This window comes from Ursus americanus, chromosome 5 (assembly GCF_024610735.1).
Source record: "Ursus americanus isolate L20-20 chromosome 5, mUrsAme1.1.p, whole genome shotgun sequence".
NCBI classification, from domain to species: domain Eukaryota; kingdom Metazoa; phylum Chordata; class Mammalia; order Carnivora; family Ursidae; genus Ursus; species Ursus americanus.
This window is the reverse complement of record NC_142131.1, coordinates 51,762,655-51,779,565: the sequence shown is the minus strand read 5'-3', so window position 1 is coordinate 51,779,565 and position 16,911 is coordinate 51,762,655. Positions and strand designations below refer to the sequence as shown.

Sequence of the window (16,911 nt, the reverse complement as noted above, 5' to 3'; positions counted from 1 at the left end):
GAACTGGAAAGTCTGTGCAGCCATTCAGCACCTCCTTCTTATGCCCTTACTATGAATCTGGAGCCCTTCTTCTTCTTCTTCTTCTTCTTCTTCTTCTTCTTCTTCTTCTTCTTCTTTCTTCTTCTTCTTCTTCTTCTTCTTCTTCTTCTTCTTCTTCTTCTTCTTCTTCTTCTTCTTCTTCTTCAAGACTTTATTCTTTCATTTGAGAGAGAGACTGAGTACGAGTGGGTGGGAAGGGCAGAGGGAGAGGGAGAAGCAGACTCCCCACTGAGCAGGGAGCGCATGCGGGACTTGATCCCAGGACCCTGGGATCATGACCTGAGCTGAAGGCAGACACTTAACCAACTGAGCCACCCAGGCACCGCTGGAGCCTTTTTTTTTTTTTTCTTTTTTTAATCCGAGTGCACACATGAGGGAGGGTGCAGACAAGAGGCTGGACAAGAAGAAGGGGCATGGCCTGGAGATCCGGGTTGGGGCCAGCTCTGCTACTTTGCATCTGCGTGACCGGACAGGCCCCCTCCAGCCCTGGGCCTCAGTTGCTCCCTGTGTAAAATGAGTTGGGGGACTAGGTGGTCCCCACAGGGTCAGCTCTAACATCCAAGGACTCAGCTCATTTGCTCTTTTTCACATGTGGGCTCTGATAGCTGTTGAACTTTACATGAGAAAGTTTGGAAGTCCCTTGGAGAGTCCTCCTCAGATTTTGGAACCCATTGAGAGTAAAATAGAAAGTGCTTTCAATTACCGAAGTTGTCCCTCCATTTTCTAAAAAAGATTCCATTCCACTCATTTGGAAAAAGTAAAATTGCAACAGAGTGAAATGACTAACGAGGCGATAGTTAGGTTAGGTGATAAGTCTGACAAGGTCCCCATCTTCTGATCTGGCCACAGACGTGGGTGTGGGAGCCAGGGGGGAACAAGAACTTTAGACTCATTTTCCTGGACATGTGATCGATACAAGGATGGTGTGACATATATGATTCTGGGAGAGAAGGTCTGTGTCCCTAGGTCTTAAACTATCCATGGTGCTGCTAGGCTGAGAGGATGTAGGTCTGAGCAGCCGGCAGCCATCTTTCTTATACATGGAAAGAACCTGATGCAGAATGAGGCCAAGCAGAGGCTACAGAGATGAGAGGTGGAGAGAGTGTCATGGAAAGAGGACATCAAAGAAACAAGAGGGAGATTCAGAGGGGAGTGGGGAGAGAGAGAAAGAGAAATTCACCTTGAAGCTGAAGCCTTGGTTCCTATAACTTCCCCTTATAGTCTGTAAGCTACCTGACTATCTTCCTAGCTCTGTGAGTAAATACATCCTCTCTCTGCTTCAGATAGTTTGAATCTGGAAGTGTCCTGAATAGCGTACTAGTGTATCTCCAGGAAGCTCTTCTTAAATTGTCAGTGTGTCATCCAGAGGGATGACACATGAAACCGGTAATGTACATTAGGTTTTCAGATAAGCTGTGACTACTACGTAGCACAGATGCATTTTGACAAAGAAGATAAAGCAAGAGTATTGCTACGGAAAGGAGGTATTGCTAGAAAAAGGGGGAATCCTCATACGCTGCTGGGGGGATGGAAAATGGTGCAGCCACTGTGGAAAACAGTTTGATACTTCCTCAAAAAATTGAACATTATGGGGACCCTGGGTGGTGCAGTCAGTTAAGCACCCAACTCTTGGTTTCGGCTCAGGTCGTGATCTCAGGGTCTTGAGATTGAGCCCCGAGATAGACTCTGTGCTGGGCGTGCAGTCTGCGTAGTCGGCTCTCTCTCCCTCTGCCCCTTCCTCGCCTCCACCCCCGCCCCTGCTCATGCACTCCCTCTCTTAAAAAAAAACAACAACTTGAACATATGTTGTGGAATTTAAGAAACAAAACGAATGAGCAAGGGGAAAAAAAAAAGAGAGACAAACCAAGAAACAGACTCTTGAGAACAGACTGATGGTTATCAGAGGAGAGGTGGGTGGGGGTGGGGGTGGGGCAGAGGAGGGGGACATAGGTGATGTGAAAAAAGTACACTTGTCTCGATGATGAGCACTAGGTGATGTATGGAAGTGTTGAATTTCTATACTGTACACCTGAAACAAATATAATACTGTATGTTAAGTACGCTGGAATTGAAATAAAAATTAAAAAAAAAACTGAACAACTGTTATCTCATGACCCAGCAATTCCACTACTAGTTTTATACCTAAGAGAATTGAAAACATATATTCACACCCAAACCTGTACATGAATGCTCATACTAGGATTATTCATAATAGCCAAAACCAATTTCCATTAATTGATGAATGGATAAACAAAATATAGTGTATCTGTATGATGGAATATTACTCAGCCATAAAAAGGAATGGAGTTCTGATGCATGCTGCAACATGGATGAACTTTGAAAATATGCTAAGCGAAAGAAGCCAGTTACAAAAGGCAGCATATTGCCTGATTCTGTTTATACAAAAGGTCCAGAACAGGCAAATCTATGGAGACAGAAAATAGATTAATGGTTGCCAGAGACTGAGATAAAGTGACTTGTACACTTTAAAAGGGTGATTTTCCCCCTAAGAACAACAACAACCAAAAAAAGTGAAGTTTTGAGGTGCCTGGTTGTCTCAGTCAGTAGATCATGTGACTCTTGATCTTGCAGTTGTAGGTTCAAGCCCCCCATTCGGTGTAGAGATTACTTAAAAATAAAATCTTTAATAAAAAAATAGAAGGATGTGTTTTTGGTGTGTGAATTACATCTCAATTTTATTTATTTATTTATTTAAGATTTTATTTACTTATTTGACAGAGGGAGACAGCGAGAGAGGGAACACAAGCAAGGGGAGTGTGAGAGGGAGAAGCAGGCTTCCCACCGAGCAGGGAGCCCGATGCAGGGCTCAATCCCAAGACCCTGGAATCATGACCTGAGCTGAAGGCAGATGCTTAACGGCTGAGCCACCCAGATGCCCCTACATCTCAATTTTTAAAGAAGGATTACTCTTATCCTGGTCGTTCCCATCTTTATATCATACTGTCCAGAGTACATTTTGTGGTTGGACTCTGATTCTTCCCCAGACATCCTTCTTCTAGTCCCCCATCCCACCCCAAACCCTCCACAATATTTAGAACCTCTAGAACACTTCCTGGTATGAACAGGAACTGGGGCTCGCTTCCCTTTCAAAAGAGCTACACCCTTTTGCTTGGATAGTTATTTTGTTGGGTAAAGGACCAGTCTTATCAACTCAAAGGGGATAGGCAGCAGGGGACTGAAACTAATTCACAATTTTGTTGAAATTTACTTGTCAGAGGCAGAAATATTCAATTTCATGCATACTCCCAATTCCCTGCCCTGGGAGCAGATTTCCAGGAAGCAATTATGTAGAACAAAATGTAATGGGTAACAGGGGGTGCCTGTGAATTATTCATAATCCCATAATGATTTTAACCCATTTTTAACATTACCTGCTATTGGTGTTAGCTTCTGTAAAGTTCCCAAAGTAAGCAGCAGAGAAGCTTCTTTAGCTATGCTTCTATAACCATAAACCTCCTGCCTGTCCCCAAACTACCTAAATAATTAAAATTAAACGAGACCTGGGATCACTTTCCTCCCTGAATCTACAAAACAAAGGTAAATTCTGCCTTACAGACTCCATCTTGCTCACCCATCAGTCCTCCTTCCTATCTTCTCAGGGCGGTCAGCATGGCATAATGCCCAGCAGAGTGCCTGGCTCCGAGAAGGCACATGATATTTACTTGGTTTGGATTATTTGAATCAATGAATGAACGAACGATGGAAAGAATGAGGTGTTTGTAGTAAAGAATACCTGGGCTAAGTAGTTTTGCTATTTACCAGCTGTGTGATTTAGGCAGGTGTCTTGCCCTCATTTTTATTGTTGTTGTTGTTTCATCTGGAAGATGGAGAAACTAATACCTGCTTTGTGGGGTTTTTGGAAGAATTTGAGAACACAATAATAAGTGTTCAATAAGCAGTAGCTGTTATTTCAGTCTGTCTTTCTACTAGCAGTCCTGTAACTTCCCCACCTCTGGTAAACAATAGAGAATCAGCCAAAGCTGTCTTAGGATCCAGAGGTTCCCACACCTGAGTGCATTGGAATCACCTGCAGAGGTTTTTTAAAATATTAATTTTCAGGTTCTGCCTCTAGGGATTCTGATTTAGTAGGAATAGGATGGGGCCAGAGAATATATATTTTTTGTTTTTTGTTTTTGTTTTTTAAGATTAATTCATCCATTAGAGAGAGAGAGCACACGTGCTCTCACACGTGCAAGCAGGGGAGGGAGAGGGACAAGCAGACTCTGTGCTGAGCATGGACTCCAATGCGGGTCTTGGTCTCACGACTCTGAGTCATGGCCTGAGCCAAAACCAAGAGTCAGATGCTCAACCGACTGAGCCACCCAGGTGCCTCTTGGTTTCGTTTTTTAAATTAAGGTAAAATTTACCTACAGGAAAATGCACAGATCTTCAGAGTGTAATTGGGTGAGTTCTGGCAAATGTATGGGTACAGAACATTTCCATGGCCCCCAAAAGTCCAATCAGTCCCCATCCTGCATAGATCACCACTCTTCTGATTTCTATTGCCATAGATGGGTCTTTGCTGTTCTTCAATGTCGTGTCAATGGATGTGTCCTGTTTCTTTTTTTTTTTTTTGCTTCTCGTGAAGTTTTTGGGATTTATCCGTGTTGTTGCATGTATCATATCTGTAGTTCATTACTCTTTATTGCTGAGTAGTATTCCACCCTATGGCTATACCTCAGTTTGTTTTCTCTCCTTACCTACTAATGGGTCTTTTAGTGTTGTGTTTGGCAAATATGAATAAAGCTGCCATAAATATGTTTTCATTTATTTTTTAAAGATTTATTTATTTATTTTAGAGAGAGTGTGTGTGAGCAAGCAGGGGGAGGGACAGAGGGAGAGAGAATCTCCAGCAGACTCCCCGCTGAGTGCGGAGTCTGAGGCAGGGCTCTATCCCACTACCATGAGATTATGACCTGAGCCGAAATCAAGAATCAGCTGCTCAACCGACTAAGCCACCCAGGAGCCCCTGGTGTTTTCATTTATTATGTCCAAATGCCAAGGAGTGGGATTCCTGTGTAATAGCACAGGGATGTGTTTAATTTTATTTCTAAAAGCCCTTCATGTGATTCTGATGATGATCACCCAGATTTGGGAATTCCTGAGATAGGGGAAGATCAACCCTGATGACTGATGATTTGTTCAGTTTTTATTTCATTATACAGGCGTCTTCTTTTACCAGGGAAACGTTATCTGTCCTCTCTCTCTTTCTCTCTTTCTCTCGCCTGAGGAGCCCAACCCTCATCTCTCTTGCTTGCCAGCACCTTACCAGAGAAGAGAGTTCCTAGCCAAGGATCCCCATGAGTCTCTTGAATTATGTCATCCAAATAGTTCCAGGAAGCAGTGGGGGTCAAGGGAACCAGAAGAGGCTGCCCACTGACAAGACTTGCTCTAACCTTGGGATTGCTTGCTTAGGATGAAAGGCCAACCCTCCAGTCACTTGGAAGGATTAGCCGTTTCCAGGGGGTCACAGCAGTCCCACCACCTGATACAGGGGCAGGCCTGGGGCACTTTGGAACCAAGGTCTTTTGTAGACCATGTGCAACTCCAAGGGAAGAGCCATGGCAGAGCCTTGTAGGCTCATCAGGCTCAAGAAATTGGAATCAGAGTTGGGTCGTGTAAACTGTGATGGGAGCAAAAAAGTTGTCAAAACAGAACCATTTTGTTTAAAGGGTCGTGCTGGTTCTTGGCTCAGGAATGATATATATATTTTTTCTTTCTGAAATTGCTTTTCCTCTGGGGGATTATTAGCATTTCACAATAGGAGTGAAGACATTTGGGAACCAAAATGATGCTCTAATTCAGTGTTTCCCAAAGGGTGGTATACGTGTGTGGTACTCAGGATGGTTTCAGGGATTATACAGATGAGTAAAATTAAAAATAAATATTTGTAGAAAAAATAAAACTAGCACATTACATATGTGATTTCATGGATACATTGCTTATCATGAAGGCAAGTTAAAAAGGTAATTCAATTTTCAGAAAATTGTTAAGTACACAGGGGTGACACAAAGTTCGGAGGTACAGATGAGAGGCCAGGGTTTAGAAAACCACCTCTGTGGAACCATGCATTTGATGGATGAAGACTCAAGGCCCCGAGATGCAGGCGACTTGCACAAAGCCACCCTTCATCAAAACTAGGACCAGATCCCCAAACTTACCTGGTTCCTGGCCCAGTGCTCATTCCACTAACCTATTACTTCTCTTTTGTAAGAAAGGGGAGGGATGTCAATGATCCTGTAGCCTAACCCCTAGATTCAAAGTCAAATGCATTTGCAGAAATAGCCTACAGTTTGATCAGACCACAAAGGCAGAAGGAGTCCATTAATAGGTCCAGGCTCCAGGAAATCTGAGGTAATGAGAAGGAACCAGACTTCTAAGGAACAACACCAAGATCTTTGTAGCTATCCTCGTATGAAATCTTTGGGTACAGAAGAGGACAGAAGCAGAAGGGACAGCTGTTTTCCTCATCTCTGCCTCTCATCCCTCCAGAACATTGAAAATGGCTTCTAATAGAAGGTGCTAGAGCCGTGCTGTGTGAGTACCCTACGTGGGCAGTCTGCCCGTGCACAGGTTTTTAGAGGCCATAGAAAAAGAGAGCTCTGATTGTTCACAGAAATAGCTTCAGGCACCGGGCAGCGTGTAAGGGCATGGCTTCCCGGATGACTGTCATCTTTGAGTCTTCACAAATCCAGTAGGGAGATTCAGAGGCGGCAACTCCATTAGAATTCTAGCGTTTCCTGGTCCCCACCCCAGCGAGAGTGAGAAGGGCAGGCCCTGGGAGTGCAAGCACAGAATCGAGCTTTCTCAGCTGGAGAACATAACTGACAGTGGGCATGGCCGAGAGGGTCCACATTACCCTTTCTCTTCTCAGAATGAGATCTTGTGTCCCTTGCTGAGGCACCATCGACCTCTACAGTCTGGGAGCCGTTCATTCTTCTTCTGTGTCACCCTTAGGGTGTTGAGCTAGTGTTTGACTTGCTGAGCCCATCCCTCAAAAGAAGTCTCAGGGATCCAAGCATGCAACCCCATCTAACGTCAGAAGAGATGTAGTGGGATATACCATGTGCAAGTTTTCCTGACCTTACAGGATCTCAGCACTGAGGCGGACAGCACATTATCCTGGGGCCAAAGTGGAATCTGTGCGTGGATGCCTCCACCCCCACCTCCTGTCCTCGCTCTGGCTGTGGGAATAGGAGCCCTAAGAATTTGAATGTGGATAAGTTAAGCAAGTAACTACAGTGCCATAGCTTCTCCTGACTTCTGTAGGCTCAGAATGAAGGCTCTTTCATTTAGCAAAGCACCTTAATGTGTTTTTAGGATATGCCAGGGTAGGCTCAGGAATCTGATTTGAGTGGAGGTGGAAAGCTTAATACCTCTGCGTTAGAAAGTAACAAGGAATTTCACGGTTCCTGCTGGGAGCTCCAAGAGAAAGGTCAGGGAGAGAGGGAAACCATGTGATTTCCTTACAGTGAGCACTAAGGATAGAAGGCAGTGAGAATCGTTTCTATATGTAGAGCATACCATGGTCTTCTTCTGAGCTATGGCATGTTCCCCATCTGTTACCCCCTAGATCTTCATAAAACCTGCTGTACCCAACAACCAGTGTTGGTAGTGACTTTGAGTCATGCATGGGGTGGGTGGGACTACACATGAGGGTGACACAGGTGAGGTGGGCAGGGAAGTCTCCTGAGCAGAGGCTGACCTTGAGTTGGGACTGAACCAGGGCATAGGGCCAGGTCTCAGGAACAGAACTGAGACCATAAAAGTAAAGCAGGAGTGTGGGTGGGTTGGGGTGAGGGGGAGGGGTGGAGGGGCACACACTTAGATGGGTCTCCCTTTGTAAGGGTGGTCTGTACTCTGCAACTGCCTGCCTTTCCCAACCACAAAGAACTAACTTGGAACTCAGGAGCCTCCTTTCTCTAATGCCATCCCTGGCCTTTGCCTGTTAGTCAAGCTGGGAACTTCTGACCTGGGCCAACAAGTGGCTTCCTTTGGAGTTAGGGTCTTAGAATGGGAGAATGCTTGAGGTCAGGCTGGCTTCCATGACTGCGGCTTGGAAAAATAAAACTCACAGGGTCTGTCAGCAGCCACGCTGCCTGTTTGGTGGGAAAAGCCACCAGAAGGAGAAGGAAGGAAGCTGACAGCCGGGGAGAGGAAAGAGACGGTGGCTCTCAGGCCTCACACCCCCAGCTGCGTCACTCCCTGAAGATCCTTTTCCCTAAGTTTAGCCTCTCCCATTTGCATCCAGAAGTGCCCACTGGGCACCAAGCACCACCCCCTCCCCCTTTCCTCTGGTGTGCCCCTCTCTCTGGAAGTGAGGAACTTGGATGAGAACAGAGGAAAATGACCATCCTAGGATCAGAGCTCCTCAGCTCCTTTATCTTCACCACACTTACCACTCTCCAAATCATGTTTATTTGTTTGTTTCTCTGTTTACTTTTATCACCCTTCTCCACTAGGAAAATGTAAAGTTCCATGCTGGTTTGCTTAATGTGGTGTCTCTAGTGCCCGGAACATAGTAGGTGCTCATGAGTCATTGAACGAAGAAATCAGGCTTAAAATCAGGCCACCGTAGACCCCCTCCAAGGTCACAGTTACAGCAAAAAGATCTTCGTGCCAGACACTGAGTCCCGGATGTCTGAAATTTGTGTGTCCAAGTTATCTGCCCACCAGGGTGCACAAGCATGCTGGGGGCAAGGCTGCATACACAATCGGTGCTTCGTAAACCACAGATAAAGAGCCAGCAGCCGAGTGTGACGTGGGGCTGCTGGGAGGCGAAGTTCCATGCAGATTACAAAGGTTTCATCAGGAGCAGGGAACTGAAAGGCAGCTGTAATTAGAAAGCGTAGGCATTCACAATTGCCTGGAGGTCAGAAGGGCTGCACTGGCAGGCTGGGTGCTCGGCCGGAAATGGCCACGGAGGCACTGCTGTCCTGGACTGACATAATTGGACAGAGACCAGCTGCCCGTTGCCATGGTAGCAGCCAATCCGAGGAGCCGCTTCTGTGGTGAGGAGTCAAGGTTTCTAAAGAAGGGGCTAAAAAAGCTGCCTTTGTTCCCACTCCGAGCTATTTGCTGTCAGATCCCTGTGGGGGTGATGTGGCGTGGGGCCAGAGCCAACAACTGCTGGCCGCAATGGCCAGGAGGGGGCCACGGGAGGGCTCGAGGGGCCGGCTGGGCTTGGGCAAGCACAGTGTGTCACTCCGTGTAGCTGTCTGTGCCTCCCGAGGCAGAGCAGTGGCCAATGGCTTGCTTGTCAGAGTCCCAGAGCGCAGCGTTCCGATGGCAGCCGTGGGACCCCGGCAACCATCAGGCCTCAGTTTCCTTACGTGGACAGAGGGACTATACTAACCTTCTTTCAGGATGATCGTCAGGGTTGAGACAAGTGACGCACGCCACATCCTCACGTAGAGAGTGCTGAATGCTACTGTCATTGTTTTGACAAACGATACAAACGGCTTCACAGCTGCCTCCTTAAAGGGCTCTTAGCTTCTGGGGATTGAAAGCCAGGTTTGGCTTCTTCAAGGGGACCAAAAAGACAACCAACGGAGACTCAACTCCGGGAAATGACCGTTTGGACTAGCAAAGTTGTGTTTAAAAAGTAAACATGCTTCAGACTGCTTTGAGAGCTGTGTGCCATCAGAGAATCCTTCTCCTTTGTTCTGGCCAATTTGTGGGCCTGGACAGGATACGGAGATGAGGCCTTCCTTCCACAGCGGGAGAGAGAAAACAGAGGAGAGGAGGCTGAAGGGCGAGCTTCCTCCGATGTTCCCGTGAGGTGGGGCTGGAGGGGCCGAGGAGGGCACTTTGCTTGGACTGGGACCAACCAGAGGCGGACAGAGCAAGGGCACAACTCTGAACTGAGCCCCCCCTTTTCCTCGCCCTCACAGACGTGCTGGGAGATGCAGACAACCCTATTTGGACTCTGGTGCTGTCCTCTGTTGCTATGGCAACTCAGTGGGCTCTCTGGTGAGTGGAAGAAGGGCAGCGGCTGCATGGAAATCAGCACTGGAGGCAGCGGCTCTGCGCTTTTGCTGTGGCAATCAAGGCATTTCTGAGACATTCCCTCTCCCATCTCAGGAGGCCATGGGAGGCGCTGGGACTCTGGGGCCTCCCTCCTGGCTCCAACCTACACCTGTCTCAATGAGGAACCAGGCTCCTGTATGGAGAGATAGCTCCCTTGGGACCCTCACTCGGAGTGCATCTTCCAATCACACATCCCTCTGGAGGCTTCCTCTTAGTGTTTTTTTTTTTTTTTTTTTTTTTTTTTTTTTTTTTTTTTTAGATGTGGTCTGTTCATTTGTTCAGCCATTGGGTACTGAGCACCTCCTGTACAAGGCATCGGGTGCAGAGCAGCGAACGAGACAAAGTGCCTGCCCAAGCGGAGCTCACGGTTTTGTGGGGTGCAGACAGTAAACAGTAATAAACCGGTATGAGCCAGAGAAATTGGAGGGGTCGGCTGACTAGCATAGGGTGGTCCGGAAAGGCCTTTCTGCACTGCATTTGGTCAGCTGAGAAGGAGCCACTGAAGCTGCTGTGGTGTGAGGAGTGTTCCGGGGAAGAGCCAGTGCAGAGGCCCAGGCCGGGTGGTATGGTGGTTAGAGGAGGAGAAGGGGGGTGGGTTGTGAGGCCACAGAAGATGGAGCTGGAGAAGCAGCAGGAGGGATTGGACAGAGTCTTGTCGGCTTTGCCATGGAGCCTGGGTTTCACTCTGAAGGCAACGGGAAGCACTGATGGGTTTTAAGCAGGAGAGGGAAGTGATCTGGTTTATGTTTTCCAAGGCCTCTGCTAGCATGGTGGATGATGGACTTTAGGAAGGCAGGCGTGGAAGCAGGGGGCCAGCCAGGAGACTGCCACAGTGACCCTCGTGGGAGCTCATGGTGGCCTCGCCCAGAGTACTGGAGCAGTAGAATTTGTAGGTAACCCCAACTGGACTTGCTGGGAGCCTAAGGGTGGAGATAGGGGAAGAGTGTTGTGACCCCTCTCCTTCACCCACAAATCTCAGTGAAATTGTTGGTGTTGGAAGAATATAGAAGGAAGAGTTGCAAGGATGAGCGTGGGGAGAGAGGTGAGAATAGAGAAGCCCCGAGTGGATTCAAGAACTGAATAGGGACAGGATGTGACCAGGAAAACATAAGCAACCTTGAAATCTACAGAAATCCTGGGAAGGGAGCTGCCTTGCCATATGCTGTGATACGGGAAAAGAAGCCAGTTTATTTGGATGTTGAAAGATTAGGAACAACCAAAATGCTCATCAAGAGGACGGTCCTTGCATAAACTATGGTACATCCATACAATAGAATCGTGCCCACTCCATACCCTGAAGTGGAAATAGGGCCAAGACAAAATGTTAAATGAGAAAAGCAAGTGGTACAATACAAAGAATATGATCCCACGTAGGAAAACACAACACAACAATCTTCCCCACAAAGCAAAAGGCTTAAAACACCCAAGCTTTGGTAGACACTTCTGGGTAGGGAGTTGTCATAGGTTTGGGGAATCAAAGGGGATTTTTTTACTTCAACTGAATTAGTCAACTTTTTTTTTTTTCTGCAGAAATATATTCATGTATTTCCTATGTAATTAAAAATGACTTAAAAGCTCTAAGAAGAAACAAGGGTCCTTGAGTGATATGCAGAGAAAGGCTGGTGCTGAGTGACCGCAGGTACTGCCTGGTTGGCCCCAGACACCAGCTGCCCTTCCCCAGGTGATGAGCTCAAGGGTCAGTAAATATGAATAAATATGGGTCCAACTCCCCAGCCCCAAGTCAGTTTTGTTTTAGCGGGGACAAAACCCCTCATGCCCATGAAGAATCCCAAGGACACAGCCCAGCCACGGTTCGTGACAGTCACATGTAATGAAGCTGGACCTCAGGATAAATTGTTGAGTGAAAAAGCAAGGTGGGGGGGGGGTGGAAAGCAAGGCAAAGGACACTGGGAATATAATTCCACTATTTGAATGAAAATAAAAAGTGTGAATATGCAGGCTTATGTATGCATAGACTACTTCTAGAAACTAGTAACAATGATTGCGTCTCCAGAGGGCAGCAGGGTAGCTGAAAGGCAGGGGTGGGAAGGAGCCTTTACTACAGGTATTTTTTTACCTTTGGAATTTTGAAACATTAAGTGTTGCCTAATTTAAAGTAAGTGGTTTTTTTTTTCCCTGAAAGTTTGTACCTCTTGACCCCCTTCGCCTATTTCACCTGAACCCCCACCCCCACCTCTGGCAATGATCATTCTTTTTTACCCGTGAACTTACTTTTTTTGTTGTTCTGTTTTATTTAGATTCCCAATATAAATGAAAGCATATGGTATTTGTCTTTCTCTGACTGGCTTATTTCACTTAGCATAATGCCCTCAAGCTCCATTCATGTTGTTGCAAATGGCAGGATTTTGTTCTTTCTTATGGCTGAATAATATTCCACACGAATGCATTCTTTTTCTCTATCCATTTACCATCCATAGACACTTGGATTGTTTCCATGTCTTGGCTATTGCAAATAATACTGCAATGGACACGAGTTAGTGTTTTCATTTTCTTCTGTTAAATACCTGGAAGTGGAATTGCTGGATCCTATAGTGGTTCTATTTTTAATTTTTTGAGAAACTCCCACACTGTTTTCTTTAGTGGCTGCACCAATTTTCATTTCTACCAACAGTGCACAAGGGTTCCCTTTTTCCCACATCCTTGCCAACACTTACTATTTCTTGTCTTCTTGATAACAGCCCTTCTAACACATATGAGGTGATATCCCACTGTGGCTTTAATTTGCATTTCCCTGTTGATGAGTGATGTTGAGCACCTTTTCATGGACCTGTTGTCCATCTGTATGTCTTCTTTGGAAAATTTCTATTCAGATCCTCGGCCCATTTCTTTCTTTCTTTCTTTTTTTTTTTTCCTCTGCCCATTTCTTAATCCAATTTTTTTTTTTTTTTGCTATTGAGTTACATGTATTCTTTATATATTTTGGATACTAATCCTTTATCAGATATATGATTCGCAGATATTTTCTCCCATTCAGTGAGTTACCTTTCCATTTTCTTGATGATTTCTTTTGCTGTACAGTAGCTTTTCAAATTGATGTTGTCCCACTTGTGTGTTTGTTTATTGTTTATTTTTGTTGACTTTGCTTTTGGTGTCAGATCCAAAACATCACTAACACTGACATCAGAGCATTTACCGCCTGTGTTTTCTTATAAGGGTTTTATGGTTTCAGGTCATGATTTATTGAAGAGACTGTCTTTTCCCCTTTGTATAGTCTTGGCTCTTTTGTTGTAAATTAATTGACCATATACATATGGGTTTATTTCTGGGCCCTCTATTCTGTTTGATTAATCTAGATGCCTTTTTCCTCCCTGTATGTCTGTTTTAATGCCACCATACTATTTTGATTATTATAGCTTTATAGTACAGTTAAAATCAGGGAGGGGCGCCTGGGTTGCTCAGTAGGTTAAGCATCTGCCTTCGGCTCAGGTCATGATCCCAGGACCCTGGGATGGAGTCCCACGTCAGCAGCAGGGAGTCTGCTTCTCCTTGGGCATGCTGCTCCCCCCTACTCGTGAGCTCTCTCTCTCTCAAAATAAATAAATAAAATATTTAAATAAATAAATAAAATGAGGGACTATGATGCCTCTGGCTTTGTTCTTCTTTCTCAAAAAATAATTACTTAAAATACATATTTTTAAGTTTTTTATTTGTTTTAATTTTTTAAAAAGTAATCTCTGACCCCATTGTGGGGCTGGAAGTCATGACCCGAGATCAAGAATCACATGCTCTACCAATTGAGCCAGCTAGGTGCCCCAAAATATGTATTTTTAAAATAAAAAGAAATATATTGAGCCACAAAGGCAAAGCTATCAGAAAGGGCCTTTTTTCTAAATTGTGAGGAGATGGTTGGGGGAAGCCCCCTTGACTTAGGACCTAGGGGCCAGTGGTGGGGTAATATTGACACACGGGCTACTGTGTTAGGTAATGACTCAGTTTCTCCGAATGCACCTCGGAATGCCCTTTCAGTGATCTAGATATCATCTTGATGCTGTGGTAGAGCACCTCCGCCCTCATTTGTCCCTTAGTTTCCTCTCAGAGTTTTTGGATAATAAAACACTAACTTATTTTTATTTTACATTATGGTTGGTTCGTACCACAGGACTGATGCTTCCAAAACATAGCTGAGAAAGCATCCTGCGGTTGCTTGCCCAGGAGACATATCATATACCCAGGTCCTTTGTGGAATGAGGCAGGACCTGAATAAACATACCTTGCTGCGTATCGTGTGGAGCCTGTGGTACAGTCATGTTCCAGTTTGAATATCGTAAACCTCCCTCTGTGAGAGTGTGCGTGCACACGGCAACACACGCCCACACACACTTTCTCACCAGAAAGTGCTCTTTCCATTGGGAACGAAGGACCACGGGAAGCCGTTGAAGGATTTAAGTGGAGGAGTGACCAGGTCAGATGCGCGTTATTCCAAGATGGCTTCCCGCAGTGCGGAGAGTAGAAGGGAACAAGGTGAGGCCAGGGCTGGCGAGGGGAGAGGAGGTGGGAGGGGAGGCTGGCGCAGCGGTCCAGGCTGCAAGCGCTGGTGGTGAAGAGGGGCAGAGCGCCGTGGGCTTGGTGAGGTGACAGAAGCGTGTGGAATTTGTAAAGTGCCTTACGTGCAGACTCACCGTGACGTCCGTACCTCAGCCTCTGGCCACTCCGGCCCCTTAGAAAGAGTTGAGGAGAGATCATGCTCAGGTTGCCACCTCTCCTGCAAGTCTCAGGACTTGAGAAGGAAATCTGAGTCCCCGGGACCTCTAACGTGTCGTTGACGGCAGGGCTTGTGGAAAAGGTATGTAGGGGAGGGCAGAGCAAGGCAGAATTTCAGACAGTGTTTCCTCGTGTTTATCTCAACCCCACCCAACTCTCTTCTGGAGGAGTCTCCGCTGTTCAGCCCCTGGCAAGCTCTGGTGGCGCTGTGGCACTAGAGGCATCCCACACCCTGCCCCTAAGAGCGGGGAGGCCCTGCTTCTAGCCTTGACTTCCTCACCAACTTCTGTGGTCAGCCTCCGGCTTATCACTGAACTTCTTGGGACCTCAGTCTTTGCATCCGTAAAATAGTGATTATCATCCTTCTTGTGGAATTAAACATGAACCAAACAAATTATTAAATGCCATTCTTGCAACACAGAAAGCAACAGTCTCATAAAGTGATTTTCAGGCTGTGCTCTTGGTGCCACTGTGAGCAAGGAGGGTGGGTCGGTGGGACGCCAGACATCCCACTTCCCTGTTAAACAGGGCAGCTCCACTCTTCAAAATATTGGAATTTGAGTAAGATTTCATTTGAACAAAGGGTCTTGCCGCTAAAACAGTTTTAAAACCACTGTGGCAGATGGCCTGGGTGGCTCAGTCAGTTAAGCATCTGACTTTGGTTGAGGTCATGATCTCAGAGTCCTGGGATCAAGCCCAAGGTAGAGCCCTCCTCTGGCTCCAGGCTCAGTAAGGAGTCTGCTAGTCCTTTTCCCTTCCCTCTGCTCCTGCCAGCATGAGTGCACACGCACTCTTAAATAAATAAATAAATAAATAAATAAATAAATAAATAAATAAATAAGATCTTAAACAACAACAACTACACTGGCACAGCATTCCTGCCTGGGCAATTCAGATGTCTGACTTTAACCCAGGGATGGGAAATAAATCACCCACCACATATAAAGCCTGTGCCTGTGGCAGACATAACTAATCAATCACAGGCCCTTTCCTGCTGAACCTTAATGAAGTCTCAGGATTCTTTCCAATGCAACACTTGGAGCTGCCAGTTCCATCATGAACATGTGAGATGAAACTGATTTTCCACTTTTTTGACTTTTCACTGTAGGTTGACCTTGAGCATCCAGTTGAATTAAGGACAATAGCTGCTCTAACTTCATTTAGATAAACAAGTTTGAAAGCAAGGTTTGCATTTGTCTTAGTTTGGGCTGCTATAACAAGATATCACAGATGAGGTGGCTTAAGCATCAGTCATTTATTTCTCAGAGTTCTGGAAGCTGCAAGTCCAGGATCAGGGTGCAGGCATGGTAGGGTTCTGGTGCAAGCCCTCTTCCTGGTTTACAGATGACACCTTCTTGCTGTATCCTCGCGTGGCAGAGAGAAAGATTATCTCTTGTAAAGGCATGAATCCCATCATGCGAGTTCTACTTTCGTGACCTAATTGCCTCCCAAAGGCCTTACCTCCAGTACGACTGGGGATTAGAGCTTCATCGTACGAATTCGGGGGAGACACAAACATTCAGTCCATAACAGCTTACAGAGATTTGTTTTACCAACGTGTATTTAAGAAACTAAGACGTTACTTTTGATCATTTACAGAGGGTCTGTCATCCTTGTATGCCCCACCTCCTGTCATTTTACATGTGCAAATCATACTCATCCTTTAAATTCATTCATCCTCCCTCCCTCCCTCCCTCCCTCCCTCCCTCCCTCCCTCCCTCCCTCTTTCTTTCTTTCTTTCTTTCTTTCTTTCTTTCTTTCTTTCTTTCTTTCTTTCTTTCTCTTTCTTTCTTTCTTTCTTTCTTTCTTTCTTTCTTTCTTTCTTTCTTTCGAGAGGGAGGTGGGGAGCGGCAGAGGGAGAGAGAAGCTTAAGCAGGCTCCAAGCCCAGGGCAGAGCCCAACTCAGGGCTCCATCTCACAACCCTGAGATCATGACCCAGGAAAAACTAAAAGTCAGATGCTTAACCAACTGAGCCACCCAGGCATCCCTCGTCCTTTAAATCCTAAATCAAATGCCTCCTAGTTACCTTCTCCATGAAGATGAATTTTCTTCTCTGAATTTTCACAGCATTCTATCTGCTTTGCTCATGGCATTTAATA

At 45.9% G+C, this 16,911-nt stretch overlaps 1 long non-coding RNA gene across 6 annotated transcripts in view; it reads left to right on the top strand.

The window, feature by feature from the left end:
- LOC123790212 (uncharacterized) overlaps positions 1–16,911 on the top strand; it is a 53,231-nt gene that overhangs the window by 21,188 nt on the left and 15,132 nt on the right. Inside the window, exon 5 of one of the 6 annotated variants that reach the window (XR_015724550.1) lies at positions 9,954–10,272. The exons of the other annotated variants lie outside the window; for them this stretch is intronic. This is a non-coding gene — a long non-coding RNA (uncharacterized LOC123790212). Of the gene's footprint in view, positions 1–9,953; positions 10,273–16,911 lie in introns of those variants that run through there. 6 annotated transcript variants of the gene reach the window in all.